This window comes from Equus quagga, chromosome 4 (genome assembly GCF_021613505.1).
Source record: "Equus quagga isolate Etosha38 chromosome 4, UCLA_HA_Equagga_1.0, whole genome shotgun sequence".
Taxonomy (NCBI): Eukaryota; Metazoa; Chordata; class Mammalia; order Perissodactyla; family Equidae; genus Equus; species Equus quagga.
The window spans coordinates 6,441,093-6,467,543 of record NC_060270.1 but is presented as its reverse complement, the minus strand read 5'-3'; the positions used below and the strand labels follow the sequence as shown (position 1 = coordinate 6,467,543).

The 26,451-nt window shown below is 39.6% G+C and overlaps 1 long non-coding RNA gene across 1 annotated transcript in view; it reads right to left on the bottom strand.

Moving 5' to 3' along the window:
• LOC124237848 (uncharacterized) overlaps positions 1 to 16,165 on the bottom strand; it is a 49,648-nt gene extending 33,483 nt beyond the window's left edge. Inside the window, exons 1-2 of the long non-coding RNA XR_006888158.1 lie at positions 16,069 to 16,165; positions 8,749 to 8,835 (exon numbers count right to left, since the gene is read on the bottom strand). This is a non-coding gene — a long non-coding RNA (uncharacterized LOC124237848). The remainder of the gene's footprint in view (positions 1 to 8,748; positions 8,836 to 16,068) is intronic.
• Positions 16,166 to 26,451: the final 10,286 nt, after the last annotated feature.

Below are 26,451 nucleotides of genomic sequence, written 5' to 3'. Positions count from 1 at the left end.
TTAGAGAGCTTGCTCTCTCCCTCTCCATGAGCACACAAAGAAGAGGTGATGTGAGCACATAGTGACCTACAAGTCAAGAGAAGAGACCTCAGAATGAAACCTACCTGGCCAGACCCTGACCTTGGATGCCTAACCTCCAGAACTATGAGAAATAAATTTCTGTTGTTTCAGCCACTCAGTCTATGGTATTTTGTTTGGCAATCTGAGCTAAGACAGATGATTTCTGCATCCTAAACAGGATCAGACACTATTTCTCTGGCCCCATCTCCACACAGCAACAATATCGACCTCAGCATAATTAATCTATCCTTCTGAGTCTTTTTGGTGTCGATCTATGCAAATCAACGGGATCAACAATGTGACAAAACACATTAGACTTCAAAATATTTACATTAACTATGTTGAACACTGCTACTATTTGCCATCCCCTCACTGGAAGCAGGACCCAGGGGAATTTAGTTCCTGTTTTCTTGATTAATTTTCTTGAGAAAACCTACTTATACAACTTCTGCCCTTTTTATCCTCAAAGATTGGGGTGGAGTTAGTTGGCTGTGGGTGAAAAGGTGAGAGACAGGCTGTGAAACCGCCATACCTTAATTTCTGTCTCATCACATGAACTATTTTATATATTTCCTAAATGCATTTTATATGAACTACCAATTTTCAACCCAATTTAATTTAATCAATTTAATAATTGACACCTGTTTAATAACTTCTTAAAGCTACCATATCCTTTCCCAAATCAAAATTTTTAGTTTGATAATAAGCCCTATCACTCGGAACTCTCCTACCTTAAAATTACTATCAAAATTCAGATTTGGCAAACCCTTTCAAAATACATGCGCAGTACTCCTCAAAATTGTCAAGGTCATTAAAAACAAGATAAGTTTGATAAGCCGTTACAGCCAAGAGGAAACTAAGGAGACATAGCAACTAAATGCAATGTGGGGTTCTGGATGGGATCCTGGACAGAAAAAGGACATTAGAAAAAGTTAAGGAAGTCTGAATAAACTATGGGGATTATAATAATATAATATATAACATATAATTTTTTTTTTAAAGATTTTATTTTTTTCCTTTTTCTCCCCAAAGCCCCCCCGTACATAGTTGTATATTCTTCGCTGTGGGTCCTTCTAGTTGTGGCATGTGGGACGCTGCCTCAGCGTGGTTTGATGAGCAGTGTCATGTCCGCGCCCAGGATTCGAACCAACGAAACACTGGGCCGCCTGCAGCAGAGCGCGTGAACTTAACCATTTGGCCACGGGGCCAGCCCCATAACATATAATATTTTAATATAATAATAATGTATTGATATTGGCTAATTAACTATAACAAATGCACTGTACTAAATTAAGATGCTAATAACCGGGGAAATTGAATGTGGCACTTTCTGTACTATCTTCCAAAATTTTTTTCTTTCAATCTAAAACAGTCCTAGACAATAAAATCTATTTTTAAAAATTCTACATATGGTGAGATTACAACTCTGTTTTTAAAAGAAAAAGGAAAACAGCTCTCTTCATTACTAAGTATATAAATAAAAGCTACCAACACGTCAACAGTGACTGTGTTTGGGGAGTAGGACCTAGGTGATTGTTCTCCTTGCCCCAATATTTTTTCTATATTTTCCAAATTATCCAGCATGAACATTTATTACTTTTATAATGCAAAAATGCAAGCCTAGAGACGTTAAATAACATAACTGAAGCTACAGAGAAGTTGGTAGGATACAGAGTTGGATGTGAATCTAAGATGTTCAACTCTAAGTCATGAGTTCGTTCCATTATCTTGGGCAAATTTATTTAACTCTGAATCCAGCTTTCCCCACCATAAAATGGGAAGATCAGGACGACCTATTTTGTGCAGTTACTGTGAAGATTAGATACAGCATTTATAAATCCCTTAGAGTAGAGCTGGGCAAAGAGTAAGTGCTCAATACATGTAGCTGCTATTATTGATCATGATGGGGATGATGGTGCCTGGAACTGCATAACTGCCCCTAAACTCGCTATATCCGGCAGTGGAAATGATTCTCTGGTAGACGGTTAGTGATGGTCTTATTTTGTGCTCTGTAATAAGTGAAATTAGCATTACCAAGAAGCATAATTCTCCCCTGAGAGCGATAATGTACATGTGCGGAGTATCTGTCTTCCTAAAAAACCATAAGAGCAAATCAAGGATAAAAAGCCACAGATGACACTAGCTGGAACCTAAGTGTCCTATGATGTTATTGTTTACTTACCAAAGGACTTGAAGGAAATAATTGTACCCTAATAGGACTCAATAATAAAAATCATTTGGTTTCCATATTAAAAAATTCAAGTAAGAGAGAGTGGTTAAAACCTGGATTTTTGGAGTGGGACCTGGAGTCAGCACACCTTCAACACTGTTACATTCTAAGAGCTCAAGCAAGTTCTTACCTCTTTGATCATAACACTATACGAGATTACTGGGGGCAGGGGAGGAGAAGTTAGATGAACACATATCTTTAAAGGGTTTAGGGGCTGGCCCCATGGCTGAGTCATTAAGTTTGTGCGCTCCGCTTCGGCGGCCTAGGGTTCCGCCAGTTCAGATCCTGGGCGCGAACCTAGCCCTGGTCATCAGGCCATGCTGAGGCGGCGCGCCACATAGCAGAACTAGAAGGATCTACAACTAGAATATATAACTACGTACTGGGGGGCTTTAGGGAGAAGAAGAAAAAAACACATTGGCAACAGATGTTAGCTCAGGGCCAATCTTTAAAAAAGCTTTAAAAAAATAAAGAGTTTAATGTGCACAAGAAACCCAACGAATGGCACTAGCATTATGCATTAGATTTTGAATGACTTGTTAAACTCATAATATACTGAGCTTCCCAACACCCCATCTTCCCTACTTGCTATTCCAACTTTAGCTCAAATCAGTGGAAACCAGTGATCCTGTGGTCAAGTTCCCAGAGAGCAGCCTCATTGAAATGACCAAGCAAATGTAATCTCAGCCAAGGACAGGTTCTCAATGACAATAAGACTGAAGACACTTAAAATTAAATTAACTGCTCCTATTGGACTCATCAATCTCCAAAGACTAAAGCAATAGCTTCTTAATTATTATACACAGATCATGGTGGAATCAGGTTGAGTCAACAAATGTGTTCTACTGCTTGTTTAGCTATATCTAAAAATTATGGGAAATTGGAAAGCAATACCTCTTGAGATAATGAAAGACAACCATGAAACTACCAACTGAAATGCATTAAAATTTAAGAAAGTGAATTATCCAAGTTGAAAAATGGGTTAAATTCAAAATCACGTAGATGGATAAAAAGGATCAGCCCCTAGAGACAATACCTCTACCACACTTGCTATGCTGCTCTTGTAGCTGAAGAAAGTGACCTATGTTTTCAGTTCACTGGCATCAAGGGAGCTCTCTGGATCTCTGGCAATATTTATTTAAGGAGTTTTCAAAAGGAATATTACATCGGGGCTAGAAGTGCTGATGAGAAAATTAAACTGTGGCCCTGTATTTAAGCACACAGAGTAAGGCACTGTATCTAAATCAAGCCTACCTACCATATGCAGTGGCTGTCACCAAATCACAGAGGTCCCAGTTGGTAAAAACAAAAATAACTTCATACGTACTCCTCCCTTCTCTAGGGCTTCAACCTCTTTATTAAACGGGGTTCTCACACTTCCAATTACAACACAGCGAATTGATTGTGCAACAGCATCCCTAACATTGAAGTCAGCCTAACTTTGTTTTTGCTTCTAGAGGGTGTGTTTGTTTTTTCATCCCAACCCAGAACAATACATGCTTGCCTTGAGTTTTACCCTCTGAATGCAGATTACTCACTTTCTTCTTAAATTTGTAGACTCAAAGAAGGGAATGAAATTATTTAGAATATCTTCAGGTCAAACTTTTGAGTATCTTAATTTGGAAGGTTATTTTAGTATTGGATTATTTTGTAACCACTTATCAAACAATGGTTAAAACTCTAGGTCCCAAGAGGCAAATTTGAATCTTCAAGTCTTTTTGGATGTCTTCTTTGCAAGTAACTTGAATTAAGATTTTAAACTTAAATTTATATGCGGGAATGAGACATAGCATGTCTATGGGGGAAGGAAATGGCTACTCTTAGTACAATTTTCAAATAGATTTTAGTGGTGTTCTCTGTCTTGACTCACAGGAGCACAGGGAAAATACTTCACTCATCCTTTTGCACTCATGGCTGTATCTGGTCTGCTCTTTAAAGTAGGGTATGAAAGATTAAAATAAATACACGTTGTTTTCTGTCGAAACCGATGATAGAGGTATCACTTCCAACCAAAATTTACAAACAGAAGTGTCAATTACCTTAATAGAAGGAAGGATATTTGCAGATGTTTCATAATACTAATCCCTTGGACTCTGCTCTACAAACAGACTTGATTTACCAGGCAATTTAACTTCAGGAGCAGCTACATAATTTGTGGGACTCAGTCAGAATAAAAATGAGAGACCAGCCCCCTTGGTCAAAAATTATTAAGAATTTCGCTATGGTGACAGCAGAGCATTAACCAAGCATGAGGCCCTTTGAGTACAGGGCTCTATGCAGTTGCACAGTTCACACACCCATGAAGCCAACCCTGGGTCACATCCATCCTGTCAAAATTATCTGCATTACACTGGTGACTATCCAGATAATGTGCTTGGGGGCTTATTATGCGTAAGGAAAGCTGAGGTGCTGTGCTTTGTCTTTGAAAGCCCTCAGCCAGAGGATATAGACGCTGTGTCATGTCCAATACTATAACCCAGATACTTTAAAAGCAACAAAGTTGATGGATGCATCAGGATGTAGAGATCAGATGCTACCACACCCCACGATCTCTTTCTACACGCTTTCATATTTGCCAAGAACCCTCACATATCATCCTCTTTGCCAAGTCCCTCTCGGTCTCCACCTCGAATTAGCATCTGGATACAAATATGACTTTACACAGTATCTATGTACAAATAGTCCTGTCAGGCCAAAATCACAAGAAAATTCCACATGTTGATGACACTGATCACTCTCTCTTCAGTGAAAGAATATCCAGTCTTCTTGGATTTGAACACAAAGAGGGAAAGGTCTAGTTTTTGGTTGTTGTTCCTTGTTCTTTTGTTTTTGATTTTTATACTTAATGAGACCGTAGGGAATTGTGTAGCAATGAGGTAATCCTAGTGAATGTATCAGCAAGTGCTTTGGCTACGAGAGTTCCTACTGGAAAGCAATTCCATACAAAGGAAAGCATAATGTTGACATAAAAGGAAATGAACAGGGGAAGATGAAAGATAGGCTAAGAGTGTTTCCCAGGGTAAAATCAATGAGAAGGCTAGAGAGAACACTGTGGGCATCCATAGTTTGGGGATGTGGCTTGATGAAGCTGTGGATAAACCAGAGGAGCGTTGTTTTGCCATAAGCCTATGAGAAAACTCAGGCTCAAGAACAGATTCTTAAAATTACAAATAGTTCTTGAATGTTTAAAAGATGATTAACCTGAATCATAAAGAGAGAAATGCAAATAAAAATTGCATTGAAATACCATATCTAAGCTACTAGATTAGCATGAATTCAAGAGTTTGATGCCACATTCTGATGGTGAGGCTGTGGAGAAACAGGCACTTTCATACATTCCTAGCGGAAGGGTCAGGTAGTGCAATGCCTATGGAGGGCAATTTGACAATAGCTATCAAATTTACGAAGGGTGTACACCCTTTGACCTAGCAATTCCACTGTTAGGAATTTATTCTCAGTTTTATTTGCACACATTAGAAAGGACATATGCACAAGATTATTTATCACAACATAGTTATAATAGAAAAAGATAAGCAATCCATACAGCTATCATTAGCAGATTAGCCAAAAACATTAAACTATATCAATAAAATGGAATGCTAACCAGCTGTACAAGAATGAAGGCACATTCTATCTATAGAAAAGGTAGATTTTTAGGTGCAGAGGACACATACAATGTGCTCCTGTCGTATTAAGAACAAGGGGGACAACATATTTGTTATCAGACTGGCTGCAAGAAGAATTTCTGGAAGAAGACCCAAAAAGACTAATAAAAATAGTTACCTATGGGAAGGGGTGGAGATCAAACAGAAGACAGGAGTGGGAGCAAGAAGCCTGACTGTATATGTGTGGGTACCATTTAGATTTTAAGGCCTATGAACATATTGTCTTTATTAAAAATTAGAAATTTAAATAAATAAATGCATGACCAAAAAGAAGAGAAAGATTAAAATACAATAATATAATAAGGTCTAACCTTTCTGTGCACAGAAGAAACTGAAGCCAAGAGAAATGAAATAGCCTGAAATTCCAAGGCAGCTCGTGGCAGAGCCTGTGCTGGAAGCACGGAGAGTTGGACCACTCTGCTAAAGTAAGACACGGCAACACCTTCATATCCACGTGGTCACAGGTGGCAGGGTGGCCAGTGACACTGAAATCTATAAATTTGATATGCCATAGCTGTCAACATTTCCCATCTCTGAAGTTACTGACATTGGAGTAAATTTTATGTCTTTATAGTATTTAACTTCTAATTGAAATTGCCAAGATATGTGTTACCAACATTTTTAATAAGAAATAAGATTGCTAAGGACATGGAATATATCAGACAAAAAGTCTCATGAATGAAAAAAAAAAAACAAAGCCAGAAGGTCAGTACTGGGGAACTGGGGTACCAAAGTCAGTTTAGAAGCAGTCAGGGCCTGTGTCCAGACTTGGAGAAGGTTCCCCATCATCAACCATGCTGCTGGGATGGGGTTGGGAAGGGCCCACAAGAGTAGGGTTTGCATTTGGTGGTGACTTTCATCGACATTCCACACTTGGTTCTCTCCTCCCTCCTTCCCCCACCTTTACTCATATCCTGATATTATTCATGTAAGAGTATCTTTCTTCTGCTACAGTCAGTTCCTGGAAGGTCAGCGGTGATGTCTTCCTCACTTCCAGGTGGCCCACTGTGCCCCATGCCCAGCCAGTACTTTGACCATACTAGGCTCCTAGATTCCTAGAATGTTAGAAGCAGAAGGGGTTTTAGAAATATCTAGTCCAATTTTTTTGAAATTTTTTTAAAAATAATAAATCCCTTTTCAAATGAAAACTATACAGACCCCTCAAAATGTATAAAACAGATTAAACCAACAGAGATGCTTTGGTTGAAGAGGGAGCAAGCGAGGGAAAGAGAGATGAAGGTCGGCTTGCAATAGATGCCCGCCGTTCCCCCTGTGAAGCCCCACGGCACCTCAGGGGACGCCGTCTGGAAACTGCCGATGCAGCACAATCCCTTCATTTTCTAATGGAGGCATTCCATAAAGGTTTTTCACCCTGAATTCCCATCCAAGGCAGGACTAGGGAGCTGCAACAGTCGGGGTCACCATGTTGCACTTACCTGGGGGGTATTGGTTCTATCTAGGTGAATAGAGTGATGAATGGAAAGAACAGAATCTGTGGAGGTTCCAGAAACACACACCCTCTTCTTTCCTAGTGTACGTGTTGGGAGGAGACCCACTTTAGGGACGGGAAACAATACACATTCTGTCTGGTCCTGCTCAGTTTATAACCCTTCTAGAACAAGTTAGGCACTTCCCTCTCAGAGGAAAGGGCTGGGGCAGGGAGAGCATCGAGGGCCTGGGCACCCAGCCTACTTCAGCAAGGGCCGTTCACGGGTCGCTCCTTATCCACCAGATCCGTGTCAGAGCCCGTGTCAGGGCTATTCTGAAAGACTTGTTTAAGATTGTCTGAGATGGATGGGGATCCACAGACAAATGGAAAGCTAATCTCTTACTGTAGTGTGTGCTACTGATGCACCTGGCCATGTTTGGAAGGGGCAGACAGATTAATAATAAAGAAATGAAACCTTTCAAAGAGGGACAGGTCCTCTGAAGAAAATAAAACAGAAGGATGGTGTTTTAGACCAGATGGGGTAATTACCTTGCAATAATAAACAACCCCCAAAATCTCAGTGTCCTAAGGCAAGACAGTTGGAGTTTTTCTTTTATGCATGCCCCATACCCCATGCCTCAGCGGGGCTCTGCTCCGTGTTCTCACCCCTGGGTACCACCAAGGCTGATGAGCCTGCACCATCACATCGCTTTCATCTATGCCCCGTTGGCCAAAACTTGTACCACAATCCTGCCTGACTACAAGGTGTGAGGAAAGTATGATCTTCTCACGTGTCCCAGAGGAGAGGAGGACCACGGATGAGAGCAGCAGACTGGGGCGGGGAGCACCAGGCTCACCAGGGCCATCTGGCAAAGGCATTCGAGGGAGACCTGCTGGATGAGAATGACCCGCCAGAGGAACAGAGTAGGGAAGGCATCTCAGGCAGAGGGAATGGCAAATGCTGATGGCCCTCAGGCCAAAGCAAGTGGACGCAGAAATGCAGGAAGGCCAGTGTGCCTCGAGCACCGTGCGTGAGGAGAGAGTGGCAGGCGGTGAGCTCAGTGAAGCCACAGATGAGAAGCCTTGAAGAGCGTAATAAAGGATTTCAATTTTATCCAAAGCATGACCCAAACTCAAGTTGGCTAACATTTCCTCTTTTTAACAAAAAAAAAACAAAAAGCCATCCTTACATTACTCTGAAAAGAAAAATTCACATTTTTCTTTTCAGAGTTTTCCATTTCTCAGACTACCTTCTTCTGCGCCTCTACCTTCTTCATAGTCACCTCAGGTTCACCTTCTTCTAAGCACTTGAAATACCACAGAACATCGTGACAGCCTTTGCAGTGTTTCCTGGAACTCTTTACCTCAGTTCTGTGTTTTCTCAGGCCTGCTTCAGGGTCTTGATCAGCACCCAGATCTGTGCTCTTAGCTGCTGACAGAACACACATTCTCTGAAAAGGCAAAAAACAAGGAAGTCACCGTTCCGAGAAGAAAAAAGAAGAAACTTTATTTTCACAGCAGAGAAATATCTCTTCTCTATCAGAGCCTAGTATTTTTAGAACTGAACCAAATATAGAAAGCTTTTTACTCCCTAAAGAAATAATCTAGAGTGATGGATGTTCTGGAGTGTATTGAGTTTCCAGAGGTGCTTTCCAAAGGAGGAGATCTTGAGATCTTTATCTTCCACACCATTTATGTTTGATGGAAACCTCTTCAAGTCCAAAACATTTCCTGCTCTTCCTGCTATTAAAAGGATAAACATTTAAGAAAAGCAGGAAAATCTCTCTGAGCCTCAGGTTTCTCATCTATAAAATAGGCATGATTAGCAACAGAGCAAAGCCAGATGTTGAGATAACGGAGTTGATGCTGAGTGGCCTCACCCTCCTTCCCACTTCTGGCCGTGAGTGCTGCCTCACGAGGGCACCAGGCACTTCTCAGTGGGCCAGTGGAGAAGTGAACTCAGCCCTATGGCCTGCATAACAGGTTCTCCAGGCTGCTTGGCGAAGGCCAACATGAATAACCAGTGACTATTGTGTGAAATTGGGCTGAGCAGCTGACCTGGTTAGAACATAGTGCTAAATAGCAATCTTTTCGTTCAGGCAACTCCTCCAGGAGGTCCCGAATACCTGTCCTACAGTGGAGTATAATCTCTACATAGGCAAACTTTTCAGTCAGGTAATCTGATATCCAATCACAGCCCAGTGACTTCCTGGCTGTTAATCAATCTGTCTAGGCTTCATCTTCCCTAGTTTGAAAATGAGGGTAATGGGGCTGGTTTCCTCAGGTTATTGTGAGCATTATGATATATTTCATATCAATCTGTCAGCATGATACATGATCCACAGTCTCAGTAAACATTAACTTTCATCACCGCCACCATCAACATTGAAGAGTGGAGAGTCACTACTTAAAAATCTCCCATGTGGACTTCATCAGACTAAAGAGCTTCTTCAAGGCAAGGGAAAACAGAATTGAAACAAAAAAACAACCCACTAATTGGGAAAAAATATTTACAAGTTATTTATCTGACAAAGGGTTAATCTCCATAATATATAAAGAACTCACACAGCTCAACAACAAAAAATCAAACAACCCGATCAAAAAATGGGCAGAGGACATGAACAGATATTTCTCCAAAGAATATATACGGATGGCCAATAGGCACATGAAAAGATGCTCATCATCACTAATCATTAGGGAAATGCAAATCAAAACTGCACTAAGATATCACCTTATACCTGTTAAAATGGCAAAAATATCCAAAACAAAAAGTGACAAATGTTGGAGAGGTTGTAGAGAAAAAGGAACCCTCATACACTGTTGGTGGGAATGCAAACTGGTGCAGCCACTATGGAAAACAGCCTGGATATTTCTCAAAAAGTTAAAAATAGAAATACCATATGACCCAGCCATCCCACTACTGGGTATCTATCCAAAGAACTTGAAATCAGCAATTCCAAAAGTCCCATGCACCCCTATGTTCACTGCAGCATTATTTACAATAGCCAAGACGTGGAAGCAACCTAAGTGCCCATCGACACATGATTGGATAAAGAAGATACGGTGTATATATATACAATGGAATACTACTAGGCCATAAAAAAGATAAAATCGTCCCATTCACAACAAAATGGATGGACCTTGAAGGTATTATGTTAAGTGAAATAAGCCAGATAGAGAAAGACGAACTCTGTATGACTCCACTCATAGGTGGAAGTTAAACATAGAGACAAAGAGAACTGATTGGTGATTACCAGGGGAAAGGGCGGGGGGGGGGGGGCACAAAGGGTGAAGTGGTGCACCTACAACACGACTAACAATAACGTACAACTGAAATTTCACAAGGTTGTAAACTATCATAATCTTAATAAAAAGTTTTTTAAAAATCTCCCATGTGATTTGGAGATGTCAATTATTGAGTTTCTAGCTGTCAGGCTTAAGTATTTACAAATCATCCCAAAGAGTAGATTTAAACTAGAGAATAAATGCTGAAACTTCCTTCAGACACTGTCATCACTATGAAGAATTTCTTCCTTAGATCTGCTTTTTAGGTTCTGCCTCTCTCCTTTTGTTTGTCCGTTTGTCTGTGTTTTCTTTCCAAGTTAAGAAGGAGAATCTCTTTTGTGTCACAACCCTTTATATATGAAGTTTGTTACTAGGCAATTCTAAACCTTCTTTTCTAGTAATTCCAGCCCTGTGTAACGCATGGAAACTGAAGTGGGGTTCCAGGTTCAAGATAATTCTATCTTATGCTATTATGAAAATTAAATAATGTATTGTGAAAGTATGTGTAAACAGTAAGATTCTATTCAAATGTTAGCCATTATTATATATATTGTTTCCTTATATTCCTCAAATGTCATAAAACTTTGTCACCCAAACTGTAAAAGTAACTGGGTTAACTAGTTTGACTGGTTTTAAGTAGGGCCACTTGTGGGTTGTACTCTGTTATCCTATTTCCAACACCACAAGAACTGCCTTTGCAACAAATCACAGAAACCAGAAGATGAGCAACCAGCTACAGACGACAGCTAAAGAGCAAAAGTACATAATTTACTTCCAACAATCTCTTCTCGATAGCATCAAATCCATAAAAATGCTTAAGTCACAATAGATAGATGCAAACATGATTTCTCTGGTTTAGTAGACAATAATCTCATGATTATAGCTTGATCAGCTAAAATCATTTCTAAAGACCCACAAATTGGTCCAAAAAATTAACCTGCTGGGCCAGCCCCAGTGGCCTAGTGGTTAACTTCCACACGCTCTGCTTCAGCAGCCTGGGTTCGGTTCCCAGGCATGGACCTGCATCACTCATCTGTCAGTGGCCATGCTGTGGTGGTGGCTCACATACAAAAAGAGGAAGATTGGCCACAGATGTTAGCTCAGGGTGAATCTTCTTCAGAAAAAAATAATTAACCTGCTTTTACCTGAATTGCTCATATAACCATTCTTACCAGAAAATAATGTTTTTCTATGTAAAACCCAAAATTACTAAGAATTCTCAAAATTCTCCACCTGATATAGTGTTAGACACAGAATGTGTGGCATAAAGAGAAAAGGAGAGATGCAGCAGTTATCTGAGCCTGTCTGACTGCTCCCTCTTTCTTCGCATATTGCAATGACCCTACTTTAGGCTCCTGTCTTATTCAGAGTGGGTTGATAGGAAAGTCTCCTAACCAGATCCCATGACTATACAAAAAACGCTGAGCACATAGCACACGCTCCATGCGTGTTAACACTTCCCCTCACACAACCCCATCCTACTTCCACATTCATTTGCTAAAACACTATACTACATCAGTTTACTCTTCCTGCCTCGAAAATGGTCAATATACCAAAAGAAGACTATACACATACATATATTATACACACATATATTACTCAATTTAGATTAAATAAACGTTTTTAAAATCTAAACATAGAAATTGTAACAAATAGAAAAGCATACCAGCTTTTTAGAAGAATAATATTCTATGCTTTGACAAATTTGAAAAACTTATATAGAGAAAAAAGAGTAATCTAACAACTCAATATTTATAATAAATACAATGTAAAAAATGAAATAGACACCAATATTTTCAATAAATATTATTCACAGAGGGTTCCCAACTACAGTATACAAAAAGATCACACAAATTGGTGAGAAAAACCATTGATACTCCAGTAGATGAACTGGCAAGACACAAACAGAAAATTCATGCAAGAAGAAATATAATTTTCAAAAAAATAAGTGGAGGAAATGCTTAATGTAGCTAGTAACAAAAACAGAAATACAAATTAACAACAAGGTAGATAGAAAATGGAAGGAGAGCAGAGAGTTGGAACCAGACACTACCTCAAGTCCCAGCAGGGCCACTCCCATGCCATAAGATTCGTGCAAAGTGTTTACATCTCTCAATTTCAGTTCCCTCATCACATGATTATACTCATCTCACATGGTTGTTTGAAGGATTAAATAAAATAATCTTGGCAAAACACCTAATAAAATACCCAACACAAAGGAAGTGCTTAATAAATGGTTGTTATTATGTTACTGTGGTTATTACCGTGTAATACCTAAGAAGTTAACATAATACTTATAATATTCTCATTGGGTATCAGTAAGGGGGTGGCAAAACTAGTGCACCCATTCATTAATAGTGTCTTTAAAATGGTCTAACTTTGGCAGAGTTCAAGTTATAACAATGTCCATGCCTTTTGTGAATGTATCCTAGAGTGATACAGTAAGGAAAAGACTGAATTATTCATCACAGCATTACTTATAAAATTACAGCAACAGCATAAATATTTGACAATTCAAAAGTGTTTATTAAACTCAGATACCAGTGGAAGATTATATAGCTGCTAATAACAAAGTTGAAATAATATTGAACGGGATAAAAGTAGATTGTATATGTGGTACGATTTCAAAATAAGAGGTGTTTTTAGATATTAAAAGAACAGGAGAAAGCATAGAAGCCTGAACCCACATGATGGCAGGGTGTCTTAGGTCGGCTTCCCCAAAAGCAGGCCCTGGAACGAGGATTTGCAAGCAAACCATTTACTGCGGAAGTGCTCCCAGCAGACATTGGAAAAGGAGTCGAGGGAGCAGCTAAAGGCAGGGAAGGAGCCAAGCGCAGTGCGACTTTCAGGCAGTCTTTCCCAGAGCAGTCTCAGCCTGGTCCTGCGGGGAATTCTCAAGTGCAACTACACTTCACCGTTTTTCCTACTCAAGGCAAGAGTGCTGAGCTTTCGATCTTTTGGAACCAGGGGCAGTCACTAGCTAACAGCTGCCAAGTGAGGTCCCAAGCATTCCAGGCTCCCCATGCCGGTGGCAAAGTGGCTCCCACAGCCCCAAGGCAGTCCTCTGAAGAGAGTGGCAGGTGCAGGTGGTATTACACACACATACGCAATGGTAACTATGTAGAGGTGGGTGAATATGTTAATTAGCTTGACTGTGGTGATCTTTTTACAATATATACATATATCAAAACAACAGGTTGTACACTCTAAAAATATACAATTTTTATATTTCAAAGATACCTCAATAAAGCTGTTAAAAGAAAAAGAGGAGAGAAAGCTCACAGAAGCTGGGGGAGGGGTGCACAGAAGCAGTAAAAGGGACCAAAGGGGATCTGGGCAGAGCATTAACAAATCCACACAGTGAGTCTTTTCCTTTTCAATTTCATTTCAATCATGTGTTTGAACCATGCAGAAACACAGAAAGAAAGTACTTTCAACAGCACCCCACCGCTACAGAGTAAAATCCAGATTTGTCGAGGTCCAATATAATCAAGCTTATTTTCCTGAATGTACAGTGACCAGCATGAGTATCACCTTCGTGGACACTGCCACTCCATCTATCCTTACACACATCCCCTGCTACCAGCCCCTCCTCAAGCTGCCATGGGACCAGACCACCCAGCCTTGGGAGATCCCACCCACCAACCACAACCTCTCCCCTTCTTCTCCCTTGGGGCTCAGAGGAAGTGAAGATTTAGAGACGTCTTTAAGCTTCAAAGGATGTGGAGTGTGAAGCCTCTGGACCTGGCTTGGATTCTGCAATCGGGTTCAAGTTTCAATACTTGAATGTGTTGGAGTAAGGTCGGATTTGGGATTATAAGTAATATTTCAGCCAGTTCTAAGGATAAAATAAAATTCAGAAAGCAGTCTGGGAACCCAACTGCAGTTTAGAATGTCACTTCTATGAGAAATCACTAAATTTCAAGCAATTCCCTTAAGAAATAGCTTTAAGAAATGCCCTATTCAGGCATTCATATATAGAAAGATATATGTATGACTTTGTAAAGTGTTTTGATCTCATATTTAAATAACCTCAAAAATACGTGAATATGATTTGACCCAATGTAATTCAAAGACAGAAAAGAAATGTGTAAAATGATATTCAATGAAGCAATCTTTATGAGAGAAAAAAAGAAAACATTAGGAAAAATCCTGAGGGGATTAGTACAAAACGTGTACATTAATTCAATTAAACATTATACAATCATTGATGCTGCTTAGAGAATTTTTAATAGCATTGGGAAATTCTTATGAAATAATATGTGGAAAAGTATCATATGACATTTAATAGAGTATATTTTCATTACATTTAACTGAAATAATAAGCATAAATTGAAACCCACCTAGACTTCCTTCCTTGAACATTTCTCTAGAGTCACCTGTGTTCTCTGAACACATCTGGTTTTCAAATTCAACCACTGATCGTTCTATTCTACTTCCTGCAACATATTCTGGTCACGCATGTTTGTGCCGCCACATATTTGTTCCTTGAAAATTCAAATACAGACATAAAATAGGTGCTTATAACATACCAAGGATGGTCCTGGGAGCTGGAGACATAAAAATGAGTAAGATTTGTTGCCTAACCATCATGGAATTCACGTGGAGGTAGGGAGATAGACACAGCAACTGAGCACAGTGGTAAATACAATGGGCTGACAGTATGATGGCAGTGTTAGCAACATGCTCTGGAAACTCAGCTCTGTGATGCATTTGATTAGTAAGCATTCTCTGCAGAGCATTACTCAAGTAGCTATTCCAAGAATAGTTATTGATCACTTAACTGATTGAAATTCAAATAAACTAAATAAATGCATCCATTTAACTGAGCAAATGATTCAGCTAGAATCTTCAGAATAACTGGTAATGTCAATAAATTTCATGGCTTGATTTTACCTCTAGTAACGTAGACGTTACTAGAAGTTACTGCTTTCTAAAGCAGATGATTTTGCAGCTAGTAACATAACATGGAAAAACAGCTGGCAAGGAAAACATCAGTGTCTTGAGGGACACAAATATTTTTAAACATATACTCTTCTCTCCATCAAATCAGAGGTTCTCAAAATTTCATGTGCATAAAAACCATCTGACAGATTTGTTAAAAATGCAAATCCAGTACGTTTGGGGTGAACACCAGGAATAAGCACCTCAAGTTATTCAGATCCAGTAATACGAAGACTATTCCTTAAAATATATCATTTTAAATACTTTAATAAACATATTTTGTGAAGATAATATTCTACCACAATAACAGCTTTAAAAATAGCACCCTAATTAAGGAAAACACTTTTTCAAAATACTCAAAGCAGAAAAAAGTTAAGTAGATTTTGTTTAAGAAATGTCATAGCTGTGTATATAGACTCAGATATTAAGTAAAGAATATTATATATACTACTTACACTGCCAACATTACAAACTCTGCTTACTCTGTCACTTGTCAAGGTGGAAGACAGTGTTGTGAAGTTGGATTTTCATCTTTTGAGGTCTAGCTCCAGGCTAAACTGAATTTTACCCTTGAAATGGCATTGGTCAAATTTCCTTGCAGCCCTTCCCGTTGGTGAGAGCACGCCAAAGTTGTACTGACTGATGAGTCAGAATCCTGGAAGCAGAAAGTTATGGAAAAATGAAATCTGTAATTAACTTTTGGGAACATGTTGTCTTCCTTCTAAAGGCCTCTAATCCACAAGTTAAGATTTGCTCATGAAAATTGCAGAACTTTTGAAAATCTGCCACAGTAAAGAAAAGGAAAACTGCTTGAGACAGAAATTTTTCAGGCAGAAAATTGGTGCCAGTATGCAACGGTGTTAGTTAGCTGTGCTGTATGCTATAAAATCCAGGATTGTTACACAGGATTTGTAAACTCGTGCACTGGTTCCAGGGATCACAATGCAGAGGAAGCATAATGTGGTAGAGAAAAAATAAGACATTATTTCTCGTCCCAGCTCCACCACCAATAAGTTCCCCAACCCAGGTAAATTCCTGAAACTTTACGAACTTCAGTTTCCACATTTGTGAAATTCAGAGTGAGACATTGTGCTGACGTTGAAAGATGCACATGATGTATTGGAAATACTGTATTGCCATTGCCTAGCACAGTCTTCGACTCTGAATAAGTGCTCAATTAAGAATTGGTAGATAAATGAATGAACGAAACAGTGAAATTACATAGAATAAGAAATACAGTGCAATGGTTTAATTTATTCATGCTTCTATAAAATTTAGCATACCAAATCTTGGTCAGCCAATCAATGAACACTCATTCTGACCTCTTGTAAAGAGAGGCTATAGAAGAGTTAAAGGATTCTCGTTGAGGAGATGATGTGAACCAGGTGCTACATCCACAGGTAGATATTGACTGGTAACCTCATTATCAATCTTAGTACAAGGAGAGCAGAGAGCAAGATGTGGTAAAGGCTTCCTGAGAGAGGAAGTGGATTCAGCTCTTGAACCAGGTAGTGTTGGTGGGTTGGCAGATGAAGGGTGTGTGAAAAGGGATAAAGGCAGAAAAGAGTCATTTTAGAGATAGAGCAACCAGATCTACTCCACCAGGAACAAGATCTGAAAACAAATGAGGTTAACGGGTGGCTGGAGATTCTTAACAGAGGAATTTTAATGCTTGACGATTTATCATGATTTTTCATCTGGAATAGGAAGGGTAGAGAAGACAGTCTCAGATCGGCACTGTCCAGTATGGAAGCTACTAGCCACATGCGGCTGTTGAGCACCTGAATGTGGCTGGTCCAAACAGAGATGTGCTACGTAGAAAATACACACCAGATTTCAAAGAGCTGGTACCAGAAAAATAGGGATGTAAAATATCTCATGGATAAAGTTCTTATTGATTACATGTTGGAATTATAATATTTTTGATATGGTAGTTTAAGTAAAATGTATTGTTTAAATTAATTTCACCTGTTTCTTTTTACTCTCTTAAGGACCCTATGCCTGCTGATCTCAAGCCTGGAAATTATCCGATAGTTTCATATCCAGTCATTTTGACAGCCTCAAAACAACACAGTCCATGGCACATACTCACTGCCCAATAAATATTTGTTGAATGGGTGAAGGATATCACACCCGAATTACAACTCTACATGGAAGGCTAAACATCAGACCTTCCATGTAATACCTGCCCCTTCAGAAACTGAAAAGTGTCAATAAAATCCCTCATGTCCAAAAGAGCACCCCTTGTGTTAGTAAGTGCTGGAAAACACCAGTATTTCAGTATGCACAATCGGATTTTTAAAAAAATTTAATATGAAATAGAGCCGATTCCACTATGTAGAAGCAAATACCGTATTTGCAGCACACTCCTTTCCTTTTTTTTGTTAAAAATAAAGGAGAAATCCTACAGAAGAAGATTTTTACTAGACTATTCTGGTAAGTAAAATTCTATCAAGCAGTTTACCATTCTCCCACCTCAAAATCTTCTATATTTTGTTTACTTGATCCTATTTTAATTAATATATCTTGGTATTGGAATGGAAATTCTGGGAAAATTCCAAGAAGCACTGGGAAGTAGTATGACTTAATCACTTTTCTTTTTCTTGTTTCTGTTTTGAGCAAGTATAACATCAGAGTGGAGTGAATCTATTGACTGAGCGCTGTTTCAGCTGGGGGGAACTCACTCAGACAGTCCCTGAAGAGTCTATGATGCTGCTGATGCTGAGCTGCTTGTTCCAACCACTTGCCATACATATACCTCCTCCCCACAGTGATTCTATACCACTTGGCTGGGATAATAAGAGTAATACCACCAGGTTTCACAAACCAGGCAGTGAGCAATATAACAATGCTTGTTGTCTCTCTGGCCCACCTGCCCTGGTTAGTCTACCCAACTGGAATTCCCACTGACACTGACTACCGTGTCTAGCTCCTCTTCTGATTTAAGGGCAGAAGTCCTGTTTCCTACCAAGTGCATCTGGAAAATCCCTCCTCTTGTTCTCATTGTTCTTCTTCTAATCTTCTCCTTCACTACCACGGTTGGACAATAAAGCATTCTTTTATATTTACTCATTCCTTCTTGTCTTTAGAAAAATAATGTGCAGGGACATTATGTGGAGGTAGATTCCTTCCATAACTAATTTGTTGGGAGTTTTTATCAGGAAAAGATGTTGAATTTTCTCAAATGCTTTTCTGCCTCTGTTGAGATGATCCTATGATTTTTATCCTTCATTCTGTTAATGTGGTGTATCACATTTATTGATTTGTTTAGGCTGAACCATCCTTGCGTCCCAAAGGTTGATCTCACCTGTTCATAGTATATGACCCTTTTAATGTAGCCGTTGAATTTAGTTTGCTTGTATTTTGTTGAGGATTTTTGTATCTGTGTTACTCAGGGATATTGGCCCATAATTTTCTTCTCTTATGGTGTCCTTCAATAAGGATGCCAAGAATACACACAATAGAGAAAAGATAGTCACTTCAATAAATGGTGTTGGGAAAACTAGACATCTACATGCAGAAGAATGATATTGGACCTTTATCTCACACCACATACAAGACTGAACTCAAAATGGATTAAAGACTGAAACATAAGACCTGAAAGTGTAAAACCACTAGAAGAAAACATAGGGGAAAAGATTCTTGACGTTGGTCTGGGCAGTGACTTTTTGGATATGACACGAAAAGCAAAGGCAACAAAAGCAAAAATAGACAAGTGGAATTACATCAAACTAAAACACTTCTGCATAGCAAAAGAAATAATCAACAGAGTGAATAGAGACAACCTATGGAATGGGAGAAAATATTGTCAAACCATACATCTGATAAGGTGTTAATATCCAAAATAGATAAGGAACTCTTACAACTCAATAAGAAAACTAAATAAATAAGTAGGCGAAGGACGTAAATAGACATTTCTCAAAAGAAGACATACAATGGCCAACAGGTACATGAAAAGGTGCTCAACATCACTAATCATCACGGAAATGCAAATCAAAACCACAATGACATACCACCTTACACCTGTTAGGATGGCTGTACTAAAAAGACAAGAGATACGGGCCGCCCCGGTGGCACAGCAGTTAAGTGTGCACGTTCTGCTTCGGCTGCCCGGGGTTCACCGGTTCAGATCCTGGGTGCAGACATGGCATCGCTTGTCAAGCCATGCTGTGGTAGGCGTCCCACACATAAAGTAGAGGAAGATGGGCATGGATGTTAGGTCAGGGCTAATCTTCCTCAAATAAAAAAAAGGACAAGAGATAAGTTTTGGTGAGGATGTGGAGAAAAGGGAAGCCTTGTGCACTGTTGGTGGGAAAGTAAACTGATACAACTACTGTGGAAAACAGTATGGAGATTCCTCAAGAAATTAAAAATAGAACTACCATACGATCCATAAATCTCATTTCTGGATATATATCAAAAGGAACAAAATCAGTGTCTCAAAGAGATATCTACACTCCATGTTCATCGCAGCATTATTCACAGTAGCCAAGATATAGAAACAACCTAAGTTTCCAATGAAGGAAGAATGGATAAAGAAAATATTAATATATATGGAATAAACATATAAATAATTTTATATGTGGAATTTTATTCAGTCATAAAAAGAAGGAGAGTGCCATTTGCAACAACATTGATGAACCTGGGGAACATTATGCTAAATGAAATAAGACAGACACAGAAAGACAAACACTCCGTGATATCACTTATATGTGGGATCTGAAACAGTTGAATTTGTGAAAGCAGAGTAGAATGGCGGTTGCCAGGGACTGGGAGGTGGGGGCAGGAGAAGGAGGTAGGGGAAATGGGGAAATGTTGGTCAAAGGGTACAATGTTTCCGTTAGGCAGGATGAATAAGTTCTGGAGCCCTAAGGCACAGCATGGTGACTATAGTAAATGATACTGTATTTTTTACTTGAAATTTGCTAAGACGATAGATATTAGGTTCTCACCACATGCACACACACGAAAAAGGTAACTATGAGAGGTGATGAATATGGTGATTAGCTTGTGTAATCATTTCACAATATACGTATTTCACAACAAGTGTCATTTCACAATATACGTATACGTATATCAAAACATCACATGTACGCCTTAAATATATACACTTTTATTTCTCCATTATACCTCAATAAAGCTAGAGGGAAAAAGAATATAAGACTCAATGGAAGGACTTTGCAGCATCTATTTGGGTTACTCAGAATCTCTTTACTTCCTTTCTGATTCTCATCTATGTTCCTAACAAGTAGACAAAAGCACCGTGCATTGATTGAAGAAGAGAAGGGCGATGATTGACTTGGTGGGCAGCACTGCTAATTTAACAGGAAGCCTCTTCATCTCTCCCTCTTGACATTTACAGAGTTTAACAGCCAAGGCTAAGGCACAAGTGTCTTCCTAGCACAGTGATGGCACCCAAGGCCACTGGAGTCCAACCCACAGCCGATGCCACGTATCATTTTGATTAAAAACTGTATGGTCTCCTGAATTGACTTTAAAAAATAAAATCAAAAACCACATCTCATTGGCTTGCTAAAGATGGGACCCATCTAAAAGTTTCTCTTCCAAAGCTTGGTGGGCTCCAGCAACCAAGAACGAAAGTCTCCTTCACTGGAAAAACATAAATATGGGGAAAATCCCTATGTCAGTCAGGATTCAGCCAGGAGATCAGAAACTGTGCTAAGTATTTTAACCAGGAATGCGTTCAAGAGAAGAAGTAGGTGCTTATAAGACTATTGGAAAGACTGGAGGAGCAGAGTCAGGAGGAGCTGCCCTAAGTTTCAGGTTTGTGACCACTAGCAGAAAGGAAGCTGCTGCCACTCAAAATCAGAAGCATGCAAGGAGCTGTGGCCAACTCTCAGGTTCTCATGCTCCAAAGTGGGTGAAAGGGAACCACCCACATGAGGACATCAAGGAACCTCCTCCTCAGCCCCCCACCACGGCCAGGGGAAAGAAAATGTCTGCCCTCTTCCCTCTGCCACCTTTCTGGTCCCCTGTGAGAGCATCTCAGTGGCAGAGCTCTGCTAATTTGGAACCGTGCTAGCAAAGGAGCCCAGGAAAATTAGTTCCCAAGCTTCTGGCTGTGGCAATACAGGGGAGAGTTTCTAAAGGATGTAAGGGGGCCAACACCAGCGGACAATTCTGGTATCAGAACTACTCCAGCAGGTAAGCCAACCTCCAGCGCCATCCTCTTCAGAAGAGAACCCAGGAATACAACTTTTCTGTCACGGAGACAACTCTAAGACCCCAGCTGCCTTCCAAAGCACAGGAATCATCTCCCCAGGCATTCCGTGACCCCTGAAGATGAAGTAGCCCCTACTGACAAATTACACAGAAAATCCTCAACGCCAACATTAACCACGTTACAGAGCCCCCACCAATCAGACCCGCTTGTAAGGGAACTTTACATAAAATGTGAATGAAACCCTTCCTTCAACAAGAAAAATTCCCCTTAAAGGAAGTCCAAGAAGAAAAGAGGATTCCCTGTGTGTAGGGCTAGATTCATTCTCCTCAAAGTTCTTAAGAAATTTAGTTCTGTTTTCTAAACAGATGATGAAATAATTTAGAACAAGAAAAACGACAAATGATTTCACAACTTTCCCAAAGATAACACTTTAGAAAAGTATCCCATTTCTTTTCAGCGTAAAGAATATTAGCTTGTCCCTCTCTCTCTGGTTTTATAGCCTGAACTTGTTTCTTTCAGTTTCAGTTAAAAGTGACCTTTCAATTGGGGATTTTCCATGCATTATTCTTTTTCCGGAATAAGAGCCAAAGTTTTTTTATTAACACCAACTTATGAAAGGGTTTCCTTTCCTCTACAGGAATTTTTAAAAATCATTCTAAATGCCTTGTCTTCAAATCCTTCTTAGGCTTAATATCCTAACAAGAAAAAGGCGTAAAATAAAGATCTGTCAGTTGCAAAAGTGCCATATCTTATGAATTGCACCCTTCATGTGAATCTTGAAAGGATGCAATAATGAATGCATCCCTGGGGTCTGAGTGCCTCTTCCCCCTAATGGAATAATGAATCCATCTCCGCACTACACTAATGGGTGTGAATGTTTTGTTACCAGGAAATATGCACATGAAATCTCACACAGAGTCCCACGGCAGATATCAGGTAGAAGGAAGAGTGTTGCAGGGGTTGGTTGAGGTAGGAAGGGGAGGCTTAGAGCCTGCCCCTCACAGGCTTTCGGGGAAGCACAGTTTAGAATCATTTATACTACACAGCACACACTCTTCACCATCATCTTCAACATCCAGGTTTAGGATTATGAATGGATGACTTGCCCTTTAAGCTGTCTGCAGCCATCACAGATAACGCTAACGGAAGAAGACCTTTCCAGAAAGTCATTGCAGGAGCAAAGGGCAGCCTGGGCTCCATGGGAGACCTGGTCATCAGATTGAGCACACAACAGTTCTCTGTTCATTAACACATCCCCTGAGGGTTCCAGGCCAGGGCTGGTCAGGCCCCATCACTGTTGCACTTCTCAGGCTTATAGATGAGGCAGGTAGCTATGGTCTGATGGCCTCCTAATGCTGACTTGCTCAGCCCACCCTGGGCCAGGGCATTGGCAGGACTGGCCTTGGCTGCCAGCTATATTTACTGACCATTGGAAATCAAGGCCCTGAGGAAATCAGGCTCAGTATGAATGAAATGATAGACTTTGTCCTTTAATCATTTTTTTATAAGCCACTACTTCATATGGTGTAATTCTCAGTATGTGCTCACTTAATAAAGGACTGATTTAGAGCCACATGGTCTAGGTTTCAACCCCATTTTGCCACTTACCAGTTATCTGACCGAACTTGCGTGAGTTAATGAACCTCTTTAAGCCTATTTCTTCACCTGCAAACTTGGGATGATAACAATAGTAGATACCGCGTATATTTATTGAGGAGCTTAAGTGAAATCATGCAGGTAAAATGTTTAGCACAGAGACTATCCCACAATAAGTACTTGATAAATAATAGCTATTAGTATTTTTATGATACAGAATTTGTATTTCTTTCTTATTTCTATTATTTATTTCTTTAAAAAGTTAGTAAGTAGTACCGAGAGGCCGGCCCTGTGGCCGAGTGGTTAAGTTTGTACGCTCCACTTTGGTGGCCCAGGGTCTCATTCGTTCGGATCCTGGGCACGGACATGGCGCTGCTCATCAGGCCACACTGAGGCAGTGTCCCACGTAACACAACCAGAAGGAGAAGGGAGAAGAAGAAGAAAAAGAAGATTGGCAACAGATGTTAGCTCAGGTGCCAACTTTAAAGAAAAAAACAGTTATTGGATTTGTGTGTGTGTGTGTATGTGTTATGAGAAACACTCTGTAAATCATTTCTCTAATAGGAAGACTAAAATTGAGAAAAATTAAATAATCAACCTAGGGTATATAACATTGAAATAGCCTTTTACTAAAATGAAGCCAATCAATTTTGAGTAATATACAATTTGTTGGACTCTGTGAAAGAGCTGTTGCGTAAGTCCAGTCATCTAACAGTCGATGTTGTGCGGGCAGCATTGTTTGTTACTAGAAGTGATTTCTGGGATAATCAGGGATTAACTTGTATGTACTAATAACTGGTAGGACACACTAACGTCTAGACTCTGCTAAAGTAAATAAAAAAGTTATCACAAGAATGAAGTACCCTTTCTTGTCCTTACACCTGTAAAATAAGGTGCCCAGACCATTATATGGCTTCCTTCCACCTCCAGACCTAGAGATTTTTTCAGTGGTAACGGTCTTAAATCTTTATTATCTTGTGTCCTAGAAATGGCTGTGAAACTTCAAAATGAACAAAGTGAAAATTCTTCAGGGAGCTCATTTGCAGCTGCCAACTATCTACCTACCCATTTCACAAAAGACTAGCCACGTCAGCTTCTTGAGAAGACAAATATTATAACCTGGTTTCACATGGAACCTTTCCTCCGTGACTATCAAAGAAATTCGTAGCATTTCCCAGGGGCAAACATTATTTCTTTCTTTTACATCTGTCTCAGGAGCTAAAAGATTCACCTAAGGTTATACAAATCAAATGGCAGGGCCAGAAACAGGAGCCCCCTTGGGACTCCCACCCCAGGGCTCTCTCTGTCAAGTGTCTTTCTTGCTTCTTCACATCATGAAATGAGATGGAAGCGAGGGTGTGTGGAGTCACCACTGAACAGTCTTCAGTCTTTTCAGATCCTTGTTGGATACATATGGGTGCATAAACTTAGAAGCTACCTCACGTAATTAAAGCAGACTATTGTCAGAAATTTAAAATTTAAAATTCTAATCTAAATATTTTTTGAGCCAAGTTTCCACCATTGAAGTAACTATAAACCTTCCTAGGATGATAACTTTGAAAGATAGCCCTCATGCGGCGTACATATAGAGCGAGAAAGATGGTTATATATATACGCATATATACACAAAGAATTGAAGAGTATATATAAATACAGTAAATAGCACTTGCACTGTGGGATTCCACGTCCCCTGCTCTTGTTCCCAATCACATTTTCTTTCTAAACTAATTACTAAAGCCTCCTAATTTCATAGCATGTGAGTGAAATATTTAAGAACCTCTTTTTCCAAGTAAAAAGAGCACTTGAAAGAGTGGGGAAGTTTTGCCAACCCATAGCTACTTCTCTATTCAAAACAAATGAAAAGGGGTAACAATGAATCTGTGTCAGAGATTAATGCTACTAAATACATTGGCCATGCCTTTAGAATCTAAAAATATACCAAACTATGAAATGCTCTTGACGTCAATGGAAGACGCAGCAGACAACTGAGATCACTTTATAACCTTCCCATAACCGCCTCGCAGATAAACCTGTGCTGCGGTCTTTCATGTGAGGACCATAAATGCACCCTTCTGGACTTCACAGGTAGTCACAGTTAACTACCCAAGACACTAAATCCTGGTAAACTAGGAGCATGTGATCAGCCGTGGACAAAACACACAACCTCGTGCTCCGGATATAAAATAAAATATGTAGAGGAAAGCTTTATTTCCCTTTTTAAATATGCATTAGTTGCTTTTAAGGAATTTAAGTTTGAACCTAAGCTACTGCAAAATATCCTCCAAGCTAAGAGTTTAGACAATTTGGTAAAAGGTCGATGAAATCAGCTCAGTTGTTTGCATATCTAGTTCACTATCGGATTTCTGTTTATCCCAGGCTCTAAAAACATCATCTGAAGTCACTTTTCGCAGTGGGAACATCTTTTCATGGGGAAGTTAACAACAGCAACCACACCAGGAAGAACTGATCCTTTCTCTCCCAACAAGCACTTGCATTGCAGACGTTTTCCTCTCTCTAGCTACACTTAGGATAAATAGACTGCATGCAATAAGTGATTAATTCAATGGAGAAGGAAAACTGGCTCCAACCTTCGTGCTTCGCTAGCCTATTAAAATCTTAAACTTAGAATTAATCTAGAAAGCTCATGTTGACAGAACCTCTGACACACCTGATACAGCTCACAGATCTGAGATCTCATGAGATTTTCCCCCGCTGAAGCTATGTCCAAAGGCCAAATATAGATAAACATTTTATTTGTGTGTGAGCAGAATTATGGCTCTATAACTCACCAGCTTTGGAACAGAGCCATAACTCATGGTGTTTCAGTCAGTACAAACAAGGATAAAGAAAGACTTTTATTTCACCATGGAGCATTGAGTAAAGATGAAATAGAAGTGTTAACCAACCTCGCATCTCTGCATGGCAATATATCTAGTTTATGTTCCGTGTAAAATGAGATTTTTAAAAAAATGCTTTTAAGATATCAAAATAAATTGTGCAGACTGGTGGCGCCTTGGGGGTTCTATCTGGTGGCTGGTATTATGGGGAGAACTATAAA